At 45.3% G+C, this 19123-nt stretch overlaps 1 long non-coding RNA gene across 1 annotated transcript; it reads left to right on the plus strand.

The window, feature by feature from the left end:
- Positions 1-2631: 2631 nt before the first annotated feature.
- On the plus strand, positions 2632-11999 carry LOC130544703 (uncharacterized). The gene is made up of 3 exons (XR_008961191.1): positions 2632-2855; positions 6901-6995; positions 7387-11999. It is a non-coding gene; the product is annotated as an uncharacterized LOC130544703 (long non-coding RNA).
- The last annotated feature ends 7124 nt before the right edge of the window (positions 12000-19123 follow it).

Raw genomic sequence — 19123 nt, forward strand, 5'->3', positions numbered from 1 at the left:
AACATGCACCCTCAAACTTTTAATGTTGCACCTGTGTCCCCCTGGTGGAGTAGGTAGGGGCTGAGGGCAGGCTGCCCCAAGATAGACCACTTTGGCATGAAGATTATTCTAAGCTCAAAGCAATCAAGACCCTATGTCCTCAAAAGAAACTTTTGCCCATCCCTTAACTACATAGAAGATTGGAAATTGGGGGTCTTTCCCAGAATAAAGTTTATTAGCAGAGAAATTTTATCTGAGTGACCTATCTGTACAGCAGGGCAAAGATCTGATGACCAAACATCTGTTCGTTTTCTCATTGCCCTCCATTCCTTTCCACTGAGGCCGCAGACCCCTCCCCCTTCTCCTTAGTTCAGGATGATGCATAGACCTCATTTTGCCTGTCTTTGGAATTTCCATGCCTGTGTGAATTCCCCTTACGTACACTATCAGATTTGATTTTCTCCTATTAACGTGTCTCATGTCAATTTGATTCTTAGTCTGGCTAGAAGGACCTTGGAAGAGGACAGGAATTCTTGCTCCCCAACAGTGGGCACTGTTTATGGGAACCAGGGTTAAGTTCAGAGATGAACTCTTAAACAGTTATGACACCTAAGGGCAGAGACCCTTGGAAGGGGACTTTTGATCTTTATTTCTGCAGGTGGAGGTAACGCCTGCTGGAAGCATCAGGGTCTCGAGAAACTCTATGGAAGGTTGTTCCTAACTTCAGCCCAGCCCCTTCCACTCTTGGAACAGGATACTGCTCCCATCTGGGGAGGCCTGCTTCCCTAGCAGTTCAACTTTAGGGTGCATAAAAATCACCTGGAGAGATTGTTAAAATGCAGAATGTAGGCACTGTTCCAGCGATTAGAATTCAATGGGGCTGGGTGGGACCCAGGTGTCTGCATTTTTAACAAGGGCAGGAAGACTGTAATGCAGTTTTTCACTTTAAGAACCGCTGATCCAGTCTGCAGTGTCTGTGTACGTCTCTCTCCTATTACGGTGGTCTCAGGCCCAGTGAGAAAGGGGTGGGGAGCAGCGAGGGTGTGAGGGGAGGGGGATGCGTGATGTCCGCCCGCAACTAAGGGGATTGTCATAATTGTCATTATCACAAACGTGGAAGAAACGTCTGTCCCAACAAGACACAGGATCTTGCAGGACAATGAAAAGGAACAGAATAGAGAAGTACTCATACACCATGAAGCTTGTGAGGAGTACGTTAAGATGAAAATGCATTATGACTGTGTGAGCAAGAAGGGTGTTCTGCAGTGAGAAACACCGGGAGGAAAGATGAGCATCGCACATGAGAGAGAAGGGATTTGTTGAAAAGAAAAATCAGATGTTGAGAAAACTGAAAATCAGAGCATCTTCCTCCAGATCCAAACAAATGATCAGACAAAAGATGCGGCATGAGGGTATAGAAATCTCTTGGCGACCTGGGGACAAAGAGGAGCTGCTGGAAGCAGCTGGAAATAACCCCCATGGGTGGGATGTTCCCTACCACTGACGATGTGAAGGGCCAAATAATCCAGTAACTACAGTAGGTGAAGACCGTGGCTGATGACTTGACTCCATCAAGGGGGATAGTAACACCCAGCAGCCCACAGCTAGGAACCGGTAAAACAAGCTGCACCATAAACAGCGCCCCGTCAAAGCACCGTGCGGATGAAGGATTAGACAAAGTGAGCCTGCGTCACGGAAAAGCGCAGAAAGATGGTAGAAAACCTACCCCAGTTATTAGATCAGATGGATTTTACTAATCTCCTGCACGACAGTACGTTAAAAAAAATCAAATATAAGACTAACAAGGAAGTCTTTACAGCCTTGCTCTAAAATATCAATTGGTAGGTTTTACAAGAACTGAACACTAATAAGGAATCTGAGGAAATGTCCAGGGAAAATGGACAACGGGGCCGAGATGAAATCCAGCGACACCACCTAGAATGCAGTAGTGACTCTAATGGAAAAGGATTTTAACTTGTTTAATTTTAGTGCTTGCCCCTAAGGAAGAGTGCTTCCGAAAACTGGACAGGGTAAGACCACCACAGGTGCAAGCAACTGTAACCTACTACGAGGACCTGGCAATGATAAAGTGATTAACTGAGATTTTAATTTGGCGACTTGTTATTGCTGGCCTGGATTGACTAGGATGACTTTGTTGCAGGGTTGAAGCCAGCTCAAGCTAGTTTAAGCTGACAAAAAAGGAGGCATTTATTACAAAGAGACAGAGGAGTCTCCTAGAATCCAAGGACGGGCATGCAGCCGGGCGACTGGAAGGACAGCAGAGGTCATTAGACCTCTCCCCTGTCTCTCGCCCTCTGCTTTCTTCTCTGTGCAGCTCTGCGTTTTGTTTCATTCTAGGGTGGCAGGTCTTTTCCTGACGGATTTGTGATGGTTTTTTGTTTGGCTTTATTCTCTCCCTGAAGACCGGCTGAGTTGGTCTCCGCACCAAGGTTTCTGTCCCCTGCCCAGACTGTGCGATGGATCTGGGTCCTTTCAATGTTTCCTGCGGGCCATGATGTGAAGCCTGTCAGTAGAGGGAGCAAGAGAGACACGGTGGGAGGAAGAGCTGGGCTCCTGGCGCCGCCGCGCTCGGGCCGAGCTCTCGAGGCGCATGCGTGCGCAGCAGCTCGGGCTTCAGCCGCGTCGCCGCTCAGCCGGCGCCGGACGCCTGCGGGGCGCGCAGCGTCTCCAGTGCCCAGCGCCCGCGGGGCAGGGCGGCCCGCAGCACCCGGTGCCCCGTGGCTTCGTCTGGCGACAGCCTCTTCTCGCGCCCTGTGGGTTCATAGCCTTGGGAGTTTCGTGGGTGAAGTCTGAAATTGGCCCCCGCACGTGGGGGGCAAGGACAGACCGAAGAAGGAGCGGAGCCCTCCACATTGGTAGGCGGTAGCTTTAATAAGCAAGGGGACTTGCTTACGAGGCTTGGCCTGCGCGGCTGCAAAATGAGCAGATCTTCACACCCACCTGGGAGAATCCTAAGTTTCTATAGAGGCCTTCACTGGGTTCAGCCCTGTCTACCAGATGGTACATCCAGGCACGTACAACCAGATGGTCTCAACAGCACATCGCTCTCTTGAGTCTGTGTCCCGAGGCAGCTTTTAGGGCAGGAAGGCAGGCAGAATGCATAAATGTGCTTGGAAGTCCAGGACAGGGGAGGCGGGGAGGAGCCTCCGATTGCCTGGGTTCAGCTCACGCGTCAAACGGCGGTCATATCCTCTGGAAGACCTCCTCCAATGCTTTACCTCTTGTGACTGGCTCTTATAATGATATGTAGCTCTCTTTTGCAATGTGCTCCGAGCAGTCCCCAAGGGTTTTACTAGCATGGAGGTGGCTTGTTGGGTGGCTCTCTGGCTGCACTGGAGGCAGATGCCACAACAACAGTGTAGACACATGCAAGAAAAAACAGAGATTAAGATAATGATTCCTAAAATGAGTCACGATTTTTAAAATTAAGAGCCCCATGACCTGAATCATTGCTTTATTAAGTCCTCTAGGTTGGGGGTCGGATAACTCTGCATATTTAGTTGTTTCTTCCTGTAATTTAATGGAGATGGTCCATTAGTAGATTCGTCAGGTATAAACACACAGCATTCTGCTTGGATAATGGCACAGGTGTGTCCTTGTGAGGCAATGATAAAGTCCAGGTGATCCTATGTTGGGGACAGCTTTTCTCATTAGAGATATTTTACTGTTCGGTAAGGGCAGGCTTTTCCCTTACTGGTGGTCAGGTAAGGCTTGCAGGGTGAATTTAGTAAGGGCTTCTGTGTGGGTTACAATGTCCTCCAGGCCACTGGAAGGAACAAACATGGCCAAATGACCAGTGGAAAACAGAACATGCCCGTCTGGCCTTGAGGAGAGGGAGGTTGGCGACTGCTGTTATGATGGGGCCGATTCGCCCTTGTGCCCAGGGAAAGGCCAGGGTGCAGTGGCCCAGCCACTCAGGTGGAAGCCGTGTCCACAGATCTGTGCCACCCAACCACTGGGCTCCATTCGGGGCTTCCCAATAAATATCTGGGTGGTGTGACCAGGCAGTGTCAAACTCATTGCTATCCTTTAGTGTGACAGAATGACCACGTAGTTCCAGGGACATCCATCCCATGTTTCTGGTACAGGTGGGTTGGTTCTGTTTACAGTGATTTTTCTGTTCCCAACATAGGGGTGCCGGGTGATTCAGTGCTCACATGTCTATAACCGGGGTGAGCTGTATGAATATATCCCAACTCTGAGCCCAGTCACCCATGGCTCAAGTGGCATTTTTAGGGCCCTTTTGGTCAGCAGTGTGATGGGCTGCCTGTGTAGTCGCAGAAAAAGTATGTTCAGCGTTACTGACAGTGGGTACCACAGGCCAGGTTTCCAGAGTTGTACTGGTAATAGCAGAAGAACTAAGAACACGTCCTAACTTGTTCTTTTTTCATGTGCTGCTTTCAGACTTTTTTTTTTTAAAGATTTTATTTATTTATTCGACAGAGATAGAGACAGCCAGTGAGAGAGGGAACACAAGCAGGGGGAGTGGGAGAGGAAGAAGCAGGCTCATAGCAGAGGAGCCTGATGTGGGGCTCGATCCCATAAAGCCGGGATCATGCCCTGAGCCGAAGGCAGACGCTTAACCGCTGTGCCACCCAGGCGCCCCTGCTTTCAGACTTTTTAATTCACTCCCTGGCGTGGTGATAACCCTGACGAGCTGCTCATATGCCCAGTGAGTTGGAGTCAGTCTTTCGTTGGGCGTACAAGCAGGCCCGCTGCAGAAGGTGTTTATCTTGGGAGTCTGTCTCATGACGGACACCAAAGGACCAGCAGTAGTCTGAGGCTGAAAGACAGATAATTGGTAGGAAGTCAGTCCCTTCTGGATTGCATTTGTGGCCTGATCCTTCGATGTTAATGTGCCTGTAGCTTTAGAAATGTGACCTGGTTCTGCATGCCATACGTGTTGGCAGGGGAAGGCAGCAGGCAGGAATAAGGAGATGGACTGGGGGTGGGATATGCCAGACCAGGACCCTCACCTTCTCCTGTCTTTCAGTGGGGCCTGTTCTACTCCAGGTAGAGTGCATTTTGACAGGTCTGGCTTGCAGCAGGACAATGGGATCCCACCGGAGACTGAGTAGCTCCCTTTCACCCAGTGGTGGGAAGTAATTCATCTATCCGGGATGTCTGATTGAGAATTCCAGTACAAAATGCCTTTCCCAGGCATGATGGGGCTTGATGTTCTCAGCAGGATAGCATGTTGATCCACGGTGAGACTCAGGGCAATGGCTGTCACCCTTGACTTTAATTTTTTAATTTTTTAAAAAGATTTTGTTTATTTATTTATTTATTTATTTATTTGAGAGAGAGTGCAAAAGAGAACATGGGCGGGGGTTGAAGGGGCAGAGGCAGAGGGAGAAGCAGTCTCCCCACTGAGCAGTGAGCCCCACGACATGGGCTCGATCCCAGGACGCCAAGATCATGACCTGAGCCAAAGGCAGATGCTTTTTTTTTTTTTTTTAAGATTTTATTTATTTGAGAGAGAATGTGAGAGAAAGATCACGAGCAGGGGGGGAGGTAGAGGGAGAAGCAGATTCCCCGCTGACCAGGGAGCTGATATAGGACCAGTCCCAGGACCCTGGGATCATGACCTGAGCCGAAGGCAGACACTCAACTGACTGAGCCACCCAAGTGCCCCTCCCTTGACTTTTATACCTTTACGGTCGGTACCGGGCTGCCTTGGCAGAGGGTTCCTTGTTCGGCATATTGGGTAATAGGCCTTACTGGTTGGTCATGGCAATGTATTAAAGCCTGGGATAGTACTGTAGTCCGCTTGGCCAGGTGGCTTTACTTACTAGTAAATTGATCTGCTTTAATATTTCTATATTTTTTTCCTATCAGTCCTGCCGCTTGCAGGTTATAGGGAAGCTGGGATTTGTTTCATGTCATGCTCTTTTGTCCGCTCTCACATCTCATGGCCTTTGAAATGTGACCCCTGACCGCTGTCTATATGAGGCGAGTAGCTGTACACGCGCTCAGCCTCTGCCGTCTCCTGTTGGTGGAAACCTGGATGAGGCCATAGAGTCCACGTGAATGAAGGCGTATTTAGAACCCTCATTTGGAGGGAGGCAGCAAATGTAATCAATTTGCCCGTCCTTCAGCATTTGGAATCTCCAGTGGGTGGTCCCGGACTCCTCTGGCCGTTGCCTTGAGGGTGGTTTAGACGCACAGGATTTATTCCTGCATTAACCAAGCCACAGTATTTTAAGGGCAATCTGGCATCCTTGGTAATACGCCATTTAAGCAGGGTGTTATGGTGGCCTCTCTTTCTGTGTGTCCAGTCTGCTGTATCTACTGAGGACTTGGTTGCTAGGGCATCAGTTCCCTGATGGCAGGGGAGTGTTAGCGCCTCATGAGCTGGGATGCGGAAAGTGGGCTCTTACAGGCAGACCTAAATGTGTTTTCACATATCTTGACCTCATAAGGGCTTATTTCCGATCATCTGCACCTCAGCTTTTCATGGTCTAAGCCTCAGGGTTAGTCTTTTTTAGAACCACTCAGCCGTCAGTGCAAAGGGTTACCGGCCAGCTTCCTTTCTGTTTCTGTTGGATGGTGTCGGTGTTGGCCTGCAGAGCCGCCGCACTCCTTGTGGGAGAGTTGCCCAGACTAGATCCATGTGTGTATCAGGCATCAGCAGTTTTCCTCATGCCCTCTTTGTAGACTGCAGGGGCTGCCACAGGAATAGGGGTGGGGGCATTGGGAGGATCTCCGTATTCTGTAGCACCTAGTAGCACCCACATTTCTAGAGGCAGTGGGCTGGTGGGCAGGGTACTCCTTTGTTGTAAGTAGGCGTGCCACTTAAAGTGGGAGCTGAGTCGTAGCAGAAGTGGGTCCATGGAACGTGTTCTCAACCCGTCCCTTCACAGATCTTACCATGATATTCTTTCTCTTCTTTCTTCCTAGCTGGAGGAGCATTGTGCACACTGCTAGAGGCTGTTGCTCTGTGGAGGTATATGAGGGGTTTGCCCCTTTTCAGAGCGAAGACCCACATCCTAGAGGTATTTTCTCCTTCTGTGGTCTCCTGCATAGTGCCCATCCCGCACATTCTGGAGTCACAGACATATCTAATTCAAACGGTAGCCCTGCTTCGGAGATTCAATAGCTTTAATCTGTTTCACCAGTACTTCTGGGTGGCTTGCAGCTCTGATCACCTCTTGTTTTTTTTAAAGGATGGAGGCACTGTGCCAGGTGGGGAATAAAGTCCTACCAAAACCCCAATCTCCTACAAAGGCTTGCATTTGTTTTACGTTCTTAGGGGTTGGATAGGCTTGTATCTTCTCAATCCCAGCTTCTGGGACAACATGCATCTACCTGACCAAACAATTCCCAAAAATTTTATGGTGGTATCTGGGCCTTGAATTTTTTGTGAATTGATCTTTTCCCTTGCAGATGTTCCAGCAAAATCTTCAGGGTGTCCTGCAGCAGAGGTGAGTCTCGACGTGTTAACATTTTATCATTGATGTAACGGGTCCATTTACTGTTGTGGGGAAGAACAGGGTCAGGTCTCATGTTACCATCCCATGACATATTGGAGGGCTGTGAGGTAGCCTTGGGGAAGGCCCATTGTTGCCCCTCCCATGTGAAGGCAAATTGGTCTTGTGACTCAGTAGCAAGGGATATACTGAAACGAGCATTTGCTAAGTCCAGTACAGCATGGTGCACTCCTAGGACCATGGCCAAAGTACCTAAGGTGGGGGCAATATTGGGCACAGCCACATGGATGGGTGGCATTATCTTGTTGGCTTCTTGGGAGTCCATGGACATCTGCCATGAGCCGTCTGGCAATACTGGGCTGTTGAAAGCACTATGGGCAAAGCCTATAATACCCATTTGGTGCAGTTCTTGGATAGTTCTCCTATTTCCTTATGCTCCCAGGCAGTTTATACTATTTGACAATTGCCATTTTTCTCACGGGTGGTAGACTTCCTAGTTCCCAGTTGGCATTTCCCCTCAGTACTGGTTTGATTACTCTAACCCCGAGGTGGAATTCACTGATGGAGGTTTGCAGAGTTTGGCCTTGTAGGATATGCCCAATATATTCTCTGGTATTGAAGAGATGACAGTTCTCATGCTGGAGAACTAACCTGCAGTGTCAAAGGGACTTTTTTGAGTATAATTATTTGCCCTCCCTAACCACCGATGGCACTGAGGGGGCCAGAAAACTTCTGAGGGTAGTATGTATGAGAGTACACTTGGCTCCAGTATCAACCAGAGCTGTCATCTTTTTGTTTATTTCTGGGGAACTAGTAAATAGTGAGCCCAACACCAGACCTCTGATTGCCTCTAATGGCCCTCACCTGGAGGCAGTCTTGCTTGTATTTTATACGTGGGGCAGGGAAGGCACCCACTCCGAACAGGACTGTATGCCTGAGGCCTCTGCTAGAGCAGGTAGGGGCATCAGGGATGGTAGGGGCAGGTAGGGAGGTCTGAACAAGAGTTCAGGTTTTAAAGTTTTCTATAGATCAAGCAACACAGCACTGGGTTGCTGTCTATCTCTTCTGGTAGGGTCCTGGCAGCAAGGAGGTCAAACCATATTTTTCTGGGTTACTTTTACCACACTTCTCACTGCTGATTGGGATAGCCTTTTGGCATTCTGGGCTCCCTCTCTGTCTCAGCTGTTTTCTGGAGCCCATCCCAGTTTCTGGGATTTGCCAGTTTCCACCAGATCAGCAAAGGATCGCTCAACATCGTAAATGTCTCGTCCCTTGACTGGGTTCAGCATGGATATGAGTGTCCCATAGCAGGTGCTGGGAACAGATGGAGTATCTTGGTTTCCATTTCTTCAGTGAATGCAGCCCAGTCGGCGCTTTCAAAGACAGGGGCATAGACTGCCTGTCTCATTTCCAGCTCCCTAGGAATCTGTACCTCCATATAGATGTGCAGGGTCCCATGTGCCAGGGAGATCCCCTCATTGGGCCAAGCCTAGAATAATCCAGTCTATAAGGGGTTGAGTACCTCGACCCCTGGGCGCCCTGCAGGTGCTGCCGAAGGGCAGGGTGTGTGTGATGTCACTCATTTTCTTCGTCCCCCATCCCACAGCCACAGTAACCATGCCTGGATGTTTTTTCCTGCATTTGTGGAACTCGGTGGCTGTATAGATAAGCTTAGCAGAAGCGTATTCTCTCACCACGAGCAGTTCTTGAACTGGGGGCTGCCCCGCAGGCCGGGGTTGCTGTTGTTGCTTCTGTCTCCTTGGTTTTAGGGATTGGTTGACACGGGGTGTTTGTCCACTTCAGTGTCAGTCACCACAACATCCTCCTCTTTGCTGTCCTCACTTTCCCAGGGATTCCATGCCTTAGTGTCCTAATCAGGCTTTGTCACAAGCCCTCGAACCTTAATCTGAGGCAGCTTTGCAAAAAGGAAAGCTAAGGTCTCCAACTTACTCTCCTGTTGTGTCAGCCCTGAAGGGAGCAGGGTGGACACTTGCAGTCCTTCTCTAACCTTAGCTCTTCTTCCAACCCTCTAACTTGAGCTTCAGCCTCTAGTCAGGCTTGGGCGGGGGGCAGTCCCCTGTGCAGCTGCGCACTTCCCTTCTCCGCTGCAGTGCACTCTTCATCGTTCCTCCAACGAGCACGAGACCAGCCTGCATGCTCTGGGCGGCCCCGTACTCCTGCGGCAGTCCCCAAGTACCTGGCATACATTTTACCCTCCCCACGTAGAAGTGATGTCCAGCTAGGATGTTCCCAAAGGTGCCTCTTTCCTGAGGCCTTTTTCTTTGGTCTCCTGGCTGGCTCGCCAATTGTAGTTGGCAACCTCAGGAACTCCCTGGGTGAGATCTGAAGCTGGCCCCCTACAGGGAGGGCAAGGAGAGACCAGGGAGAGAGGTAGGCCACTCCAGCTCGATAGGTGGCAGATTTTATGAGCAAGGGAACTTACTTACGAGCCTTCTCCTGGGCGGCTGTGAGACAAGTAGATCTCCACATCCACTAGCCAGAATCTTAACAGTTATACAGAGGCCTTAGCTGGATTCAGTCACATAAACTGTCCTTCGATTTTGTATCCCGCCACGTTACTGAATTGCTCTATAACTTCTAGTAGTTTGGGGGTGGATTCTTTTGGGTTTTCCATATAGAGTATCATGTCATCTGCGAAGAGAGACAGTTTGACTTCTTCTTTGCCGATTTGGATTCCTTTGATCCCTTTTTGCTGTCTGATTGCTGTTGCAAGGACTTCTAGTACTATGTTGAATAATAGTGGCGAGAGTGGGCATCCTTGTCGTGTTCCTGATCTTAAGGGAAAGGCTTCCAGCTTTTCCCCATTGAGAATAATATTTGCAGTAGGCTTTTCATAGATGGTTTTTATGAGATTGAGGAATGTACCCTCTATCCCTACACTCTGAAGGGTTTTAATCAGGAAAGGATGCTGTGTTTTGTCAAATGCTTTTTCTGCATCAATTGAGAGGATCATATGGTTCCTGACTCTTTTCTTGTTGATATGATCTATCACACTGATCGATTTGCGAATGTTGAACCACGCTTGCATCCCAGGGATGAATCCCACTTGGTCATGATGGATAATCCTTTTAATGTACTGTTGGATCCTATTAGCTAGGATCTTGTTGAGAATTTTGGCGTCCATATTCATCAGGGATATCGTTCTGTAATTCTCCTTTTTGATGGGGTCTTTGCAAACTCAATGCTCAGAAACCAATTGCATTTCTATACACGAACAATGAGACTGAAGAAAGAGAAATTAGGGAATCCATCCCATTTACAATAGCACCCAAAATCTTATACATTATCTTGTAATTAACTTAACCAGATATGTAAAGGATCTATATTCTAGAAACTACAAATCACTCTTGAAAGACATTGAAGAAGACACAATATTCCCTGCTCATGGATCGGAAGAATTAACATAGTTAAAATGTCCATGCTACCCAGAGCAATCTACACTTTCAGTGCTATCCCAAGCAAAATACTGAGGACATTTTTCAAAGAACTGGAACAAACAGCCCTTAAGTCTGTGTGAAACCAGAAAAGGCCCCAAATCGCCAAGGAATTGTTAAAAAGGAAAAACAAAGCTGGGGGCATCACAATGCCGGATTTCGAGCTGTACTACAAAGCTGTGATCACAAAGACAGCATGGTACTGGCACAAAAACAGACACATAGACCAATGGAACAGAATAGAGAGCCCAGAAATGGACCCTCGGCTCTTTGGGCAACTAATCTTTGACAAAGCAGGAAAAAACATCCAGCGGAAAAAAGACAGTCTCTTCAATAAATGGTGCTGGGAAAATTGGACAGCTACATGCAAAAGAATGAAACTTGACCACTCTCTCACACCGTACACAAAGATAAACTCCAGATGGATGAAAGACCTCGATGTGAGACAGGAATCCATCAAAATCCTAGAGAAGAGCATAGGCAGCAACCTCTACGACATCGGCCACAGCAACCTTTTTCATGATACATCCCTAAAGGCAAGAGAAACAAAAGATAAAATGAACTTGTGGGAATTCATCAAGATAAAAAGCTTCTGCACAGCCAAGGAAACAGAAAAACTAAGAGGCATTCCACGGGATGGGAGAAGATATTTGCAAATGGCACTGCAGATAAAAGACTGAGTGTGATATTTAAACTGAGATATTATTCACTATTATGGGCTGAATTATGTCCCCATGAAATTCCTACGTTGAAGTCCTAAGTCCTAACCCTCAGTACCCTGGAGTGTGACTTTGTACGGAGATAGGGCTTGTAAAGAGGTAATTAAGGTGAAATGATGTCGTATGGGTGGGTCCTAATCCTTCTGGTAAGAAGAAAAAGAATAGGTCAGAGACAGGCATAGAGAGAAGACCAGGTGAAGATACTGGAAGAAGACAAGCCAAGGAGCAGAGTCCCTCAGAAGAAATACAACCTGCTGCCATCTTGATCTTGGACTTGTAGCTTCCGGAACTGTAAGGAAATAACTTTCCGGTTTTTAAGTCTTCCAGTCTGTGGTGCTTTGTTATTGCAGCCCTAGCAGATGAATTCACGTACACTTCATGAAATTAAGGATTGGCTAATAAAAAGAAATTTAAAATGTTTTACTAATAAAAGAAAAACTGTCCACATGTTCTCAACAACCCACTGCTCTCTCAAGAGCTCCCTGAAGCTCCTTGTGGGGAAGACAGGTGGAATGCACATTTCAAGGACACGGGAGCGGGGGAGGAGCCTCTGATTGCCTGGGTCCAGCTTGAGGGTCAGCTAGCAGTGTGTCCTCTTGGGACCTTCTCCAACATGCCCATCCCCTGCCCAGGGTCCAGCTAGTCTTATAATGTTGTACCTCCAGGGAGACACCTCCCCAAGAACAGAGGTTGGATTTCTAGCAAGTTCCACTGGTGTGGAAACACAGTAACTTCTTTTCTTTTTCTTACACAGTGATGCCAGGCTAACAAGGTCTGAATCTTAGTCCTGGGGTTAGCCTCTTCCTCAGGCAGCACATCTCAGCCCTAGGAGTGGCGGCTGCTCCTTATTTCTGCTATTCCCGTATTCTTTGGAGGTTCTTAGTAGCTTCTTAGTAGCCAACCTCTCATTATGCCAATCCTCTGTTATATTTAATGATTCTTTTTATTAAATCTTCCCTATTCAAGTTACTGTGCAGTTTGTCTCTTCTTGATTGGACCCAGATGCAGGCCAGCTTTCTCAGTTTCTCTGGTTAAAAGCCTTTCCATAACACACAAGTCCAGTCTCTCTGATTTAAGAGTCAGTCCAGGGCCAGTGTTTACTTCTAGTCAGAGTTGCATGAGAGAGAATCTGATTGGCCTAAGGAGGTCAAGTCATAATCTCCTAGTCCAATAAGCTATAGCCAGGGAGCATGTGACTGCCACAGATAACCCTGTGGGCCGGTTACCAACAGGTGTCTACTACAGAACCCTCTTATTAGATAAAAGGGGTGTATGGAAACATGGGATATGCTGATATGCTAAAAATACCTGACCACTTAATGAACATGGAAAAATTAATAATGATGCTGGAGTAATATTGATATTGCAAAGGTTCTTACTGACCTTTTTTCTGCTGAGTGTTTTTTTCCCCCCAAAAAGCTTTATTAAGATAAAATGGACAAATAAAAATTGTATATATTTAAGGTGTATAACTTGATGTTTTAATATATGTGTATGTTGTGAAATGATCACCACAGTCAATAAATTAACATACCCATAACCTCACATCATTACCATTTCCTCCTCCTCCCTCTCCTCCTCTGTCTTCTTTTTAGGTATGTAGGGGCTGAAAAATTTCCCCTTTTTCCCTTCTAGGTTCTTTGGCTGGTCTAATTAAATTGACATAAGACGGATTAACAGGAGAAAAACAAATATAATTTCACATGTATCCTAAAATGATAAGGGGCTCAAGGGCAAGTTAGGCAGTTGAGGCTTAGATGCCATCCTAAGCTAAGGAATAGGATGGGCCTGGAGCTTCAAAGGGAAGGAGGGTCATTCACAGGATGATAAGAAGAACAAATGTTTGATAGTGATGTTTGTGCTGCCAGATAGATAGGCCTTTCAGATAAAAAATTATCTCTGGTAATAGCTCTCTTTCTGAGCCAGGCCCCCAATCTAAATTCTTTTAGGTAGTTAAGGGAGAGGTAAAAGTTTTTCTTGAGGCTGCTTGGTCTCATTGCCTTTAGCTCAAAATAATTCACATGCCAAATAGTATATCTTTGAGTCTTGTATTCTGTACCACCGCCACCCCCCCCCGCCCCACCAGGTGAGAATACTGAAGATCGACTCTCTTGGCAAATTTCAAATATACAGTACAGTATTGTTTACTATATTACTACACTATACATTAGATCTCCAGAATTTATTCATCCTGCGTAAATGAAACTTTGTGCCCTTTGACCAATATCACCCCATTAACCCGTCTCCACCCCCTGGCAACCACCATTCTATCTCTGCTTCTATGAGTTTGACTACTTTAGATTCCACATATAAGTGAGGTCACGTAGGATTTGTTTTTCTGTGTCTGGCTCATTACCCTTAGAATATCTTCTAGGTTCATCCATGTTGTCGCTAATGTCAGGAGTTCCTTCTTTTTTATGGCTTAATAATATTCCATGGCACAAACAGCATATTGTCTTTATCCATTCACTTGTTGGTGGACATTTAGGTTATTTCCACATCTTGGCTTCAGTGAACCTGGGAGTTCAGATACAGTGCCAAGTTTTCCTTCACACACGCTATGTGAATTTACCTCTCTATAAGAATACATGACAATACTTTGTTTCCTTGACTTTCTATCTGGTAGGTGAGGTAGAGTGTTCCATTGTAGGTTTAATTTACATTTTAAAAAACTTATGAGGGTAATTGAACATCTTTTCTATGTTTAAAAGGTACTTGCATTTTATTTTCTGTGAATTGTTAATGCCTTCTGCCATTTTCTATTAGGTTGTTTGTCTTTTTCTTACTGATTTGGTTTTTAGATATTAAGGAAATTAGTCCTTTGTCATTCACATTGGAAATATTCCTTCAATTTGTTGTCTTTTGACTCTCTTTATGCTATTTTAGGCTGTGTAAAGTTTAAAATTTTTTCTTTTTTAAAGGTTTATTTAGTTATTTTAAAGAGAGAGCGAGAGAGCAGGGGGAGGGGCAGGGGAGAGGGAGAAAGAGAGCATCTCAAGCAGACTTCCCACTGAACACAGCCTGATACAGCGCTTGCTCTCACCACCCTGAGACCATGACCTAAGCTGAAATCAAGAGTTGGACGCTTAACTGACTGAGCCACCCAGCCGCCCTTTAAATTTTTATATGTAGTCACATTTACCAGTTGTATCAACTAGGACTGTGTTCAGCTATAGGAAATAAAGAGCCAACTAACGATGGTGTGAACAGATGGGGGAATATTTGTTTCATGCACATGCAGGGAAAACTGCATTGTCTAGAGCAGATCTTTCTGCGTTATCTGAGTCTAATATCTAAGTTTTAGATAACTGATAGCAAAGAGAAAGAGTTATAGTCTATAGACATGCAAACAAATGATGTCCAGTAGAGGAACAACTCTCTCCCACTGTCCTGACCCTATGGAAAACTCAGTTTGCCTCTGTACGTTTCTTCTGGTATTCCTGATCTAAAAATGTGTTCTTTGGATTCCTCTTTGTTTCCTCTTTGATGCATTAAATAAAATCTTTAACATGTGTTCATTTTTATACCATATGAGAGCCATGATTTAATCTTATTTAAAAAACTATGTTTTAACTAGTATGAAGCCTGGAGATAGGCAGTTCAGAGGCTCAGTGATGCCATCAGGGAACCAGGCTGTCTCCATTTTTCTGCTTCACTATCCTTAGTCTTCATCACCCTGTTGGTCACCACATGGTTGCTGGAAGGCACACCTCCAGCGCTCCCATTTCCATTCCAGAGTGAAACGGGCAAAAAATAAAGACACTGGGCTTGTACCAGGGAAGAAAAGCTTTCCCAGAAATCACTGTTTCTGCTTATTTCTCATTGGTCAGAGTTGTGTCACATGGCGACCCGTGAGGACAAGGGAATCTAGAAAGAAAAATATGACTTTGGGGCACATTGTTCATTCTCTTCCATTATCAAAATCAAGGTTGTCAGTAAGAAAGAAGAGGAATGTGGATATGATGGAGATAAGTAACAATATCTGCCAAATCAGTCTTTTCTCAGTTGTTTCATGATTCAGTGGCTAATCTACAAAGGCTTTCCTTAATCTAAGATTATAAAATGTTCTTTTTTAAAGTGTTTTTTAAACTTTTATGACTTTATTTTTTAAAACAAATTAAACCTTTGTTTCATTTGGGATTTGATATAAAGAGTAAGGTGAAGGTTTTTCTCTAGATGTCTAACTAGCTTCCCCAGAACTATTTACTGAATATCCCAATGTTTCCTCATTGTTTAGAAATGTCACCTTTGTTGCTTATTAAATTTCCATAGGTAGGTCCATCTTTGTATTCTCTTGCATTAGTCCATGCTAGTCCTAATATTTAACTTACTGTAACTTGATACTATTTTAAAATATCTGGTAGGTCTGGACTGTCCATTTCTCTGATTTTCCAGATTTTTTCCTGGTTATATAATTATTAAAATTAAAATAAATTAATCATACTTAAAGAATTTAGGTACTACAAGTAGGTTTTAAATGAAAAAATAGTCACCTGATTTTACCCTTTACCACTCCCAATCTTGTTAACCAGAGAAAGTCACTTTTAACCCCACAAAGCATTGCCTCCCCCCATTGGAACTGCCATATTGTTTGATATATGCTTATACTGCTATTTACTGACTGATCAATTTTAGTCATATTTATCATCTTCCTCTTGGAACAGATATGGAATTAGTTCTTTAAATCCTCCTCCCCTCCTTCATCTTCCCAAAATAAAACAGTATTTCTAGTTATGTGAGCAAAGTGTACGAGTTATTATAATGATAAAGTTTTGCTCACTATAAAGTTAATGCTGTTTTTTTTTTTAAGATTCATTTATTTATTTTAGCGGGGGCGGGGGCAGAAGGAGAGGGAAAGAGAGACTCAAGCAGACTATGCTGAGCACGGAGCCCAACATAGGGATAGATCCCACGACTCTAGCCAAAACCAAGAGTTGGATACCCAACTGGCTGTGCCACCGAGGCACCCCTTGTTCACTATAAAGTTAAATAGAATTATACTTTCTTTCTTGTACAGCTTTATATTTTCCCCAGAGAGAATAGTTACCTCAACTTTACATTGCCTACTTTCTCCTATGGATAGTCTCATTGCTTTCCTGAAGTCCTGTGGAGTCTACTTTTTTCCAGGCACGGAGTCCTTTGTCTTCTGCTCTGTCTGGCTGGATTGCTTTCTAAGCCGACTGCACAGCCATTATCCTGGCACTTCTGTTTTGGTGCTCTCCTGAGTTAAATCTGTGACTTTCTGAGTCCCATGAACTCTTTGGTTTTGATTTACTCCCTGATTTTGCTGAGGCTGATCCCCAGTAGCTTCTTTTTTTTTTTAATTTTATTTTTTTAATGTTTTTTAAAATTATATTATGTTAGTCACCATACAGTGCATCCCTGGCCCTTGATGTAAAGTTCGATGATTCATTAGTTGCGCGTAACACCCAGTGCACCATGCAATACGTGCCCTCCTTACTACCCCAGTAGCTTCTTAAGAAAGAATGGGAGATAAAACTTTTTGAGTCCTTTCATATCTCAAAATGTCTCTATTCTGCCTGTGCACTAGATTACTGGCTTGGCTGGAAATTCTGGACTGAAAATACTTATTTTCAGAGAATTTTTAAGGCATTGCTCCACTGTCTTTTAGCAACCAGAATAGCTTTTTATAGTTGATTATATTTCTTTTCTGGAGGCATTTATGATCTGCATATACAGTTGATTTGAAACCTTGGACAATATGTCTTGGTGTGAGTTTTTAAATAGATGTCTTTCATTGTTTTGGACTCTCAGTGAACTTTACAACCTTGATATCTGTGACCATAAGATTAGGGAATTTTTAAAGTCATTTCTTTTGATTTCATTGCAAGTTTATAATTCCATATAACTTTATTTTTTTAAAAAGATTAATTTATTTGAGAGAGAGAGGGCGAGCAAGCATGGGGCAGGAGCAGAGGGAGAAGGAGAGAGAAACCTTAGCAGACTCCTCACTTGAGCTTGTAGCCTGACCCGGGGTTTGATCTCAAGACCCTGTGAAATCATGACCTGAGCTGAAAGCAAGAGTCGGTTGTATAACTGACTGAATCAACAAGGGGCCCCAATTCCATATGACTTTAAAATCAACTTTTCTAGGAGGAGGAGTTAAGACGGTGGAGGAGGGGGACTCCAAACTTGCCTTGTCCCTCAAACACAGCTAGATAAATATCAGATCGTTCTGAACACTCAAGAAATCAATCTGAGGACTGAGAGAATAAAACTGCAAGTCTACAAGTAGAAAAGTGACCAGCTCATGGAAGGTAGGAAGTGCAGAGTATTGATTTGGGGGAGATAAGAACTGCAGGTGCTGTGGAGGGGAGGGAGCCCTACTTACAGAGACTACTACAAGGTATTATAAGCAGCAGACTGCAAAATCTGAAGTTTGAAAAATCCACCCCCACCAGGGTCATGTCTGGCTTAGTGATGCTCCTGTGGGGAAAGAGGGAGGAGACCTGGGAGTGGACAGTGTGGTCTGAGGTTCCCCTGAGTTGCATGGGGAGAAAGAGTTCCCCTGCTTGGAGTGCATTTGGGAGTGGCAGCAAGGCCTCTCTGGGGACAGAAGAATGGGTGGCACCAATGTACTGCACTGCTCCCAGGCATAGAATCAGGAACACCAGCTGAGGGCAGCAAGCCTGTGTACTGGCTTTCTGCTCCACTTTGCCATAAATTCGGAACCACTGAACGGTCATGCGAATGCTTTCCTGGGATGGGCTGGCAAATGGCAAAAGCCAGGTGAGACCCTCTCCCAGAGGATCACCATGGAGTCATGAGCTGCACAAGTCCCTAAAATTTGGAGTTTAGAAACCCAGCCTTGCACCTGAGATAAAACACAGGAGTGCTGTGCTGCCTGGCAGGCAGACAGCTCAGGCACAGATGGGGCGAAGGCAGGGATCTGACAGAAGCTGGGGACACAAGAAGGGTGATTGTTTGCTCTTCTGTAAGGACTTCTTGAAGGGTGGTGGGGACAAGCTCTGTGCTCTGGAGACAAGAGAACAGGCAGATGCCATTTTCCCCACTGCCCATCAGCACTGACTGACCTCAGTGAGCTAAACAGCGCCACCAAGTGGAGACCACAGCTGCTTACACTAAGCCCTGCCCCGCTGTGCCCAGCAGGTGCATTTCTATTAGGGCAACTTCACCTGAGAATCAGCACAACAAGCCCTTACCCCAGAAGACAGCACAAACCCCTTACATGCTCCAAGTCTACTGATCATACAGTTCTGCAAAGCTTAAGCTCTAGGGGAAACAGCATCTAGCTTCCTTTTTATTTTTATTTTTTTGTTAAAAATTTTTAATTTTTAAAATATATTTTAATTTTTGGATCTAGCTTCTTTTAACAAGCAGACCAAAACACACCTAGGATCTAGTTGTTTGCTTGTTAATTAGTTTTTTTTTTTCTGGACAAAATGACAAAATGGAGGAATTCACTTCAAAAGAAAGGACAGGAAGTAGAAGTAATGGCCAGGGATCTAATCAATATAGATATAAGTAAGATGTCTGA

The sequence above is a fragment of the Ursus arctos genome, unplaced genomic scaffold (assembly GCF_023065955.2).
Source record: "Ursus arctos isolate Adak ecotype North America unplaced genomic scaffold, UrsArc2.0 scaffold_24, whole genome shotgun sequence".
NCBI lineage: Eukaryota > Metazoa > Chordata > Mammalia > Carnivora > Ursidae > Ursus > Ursus arctos.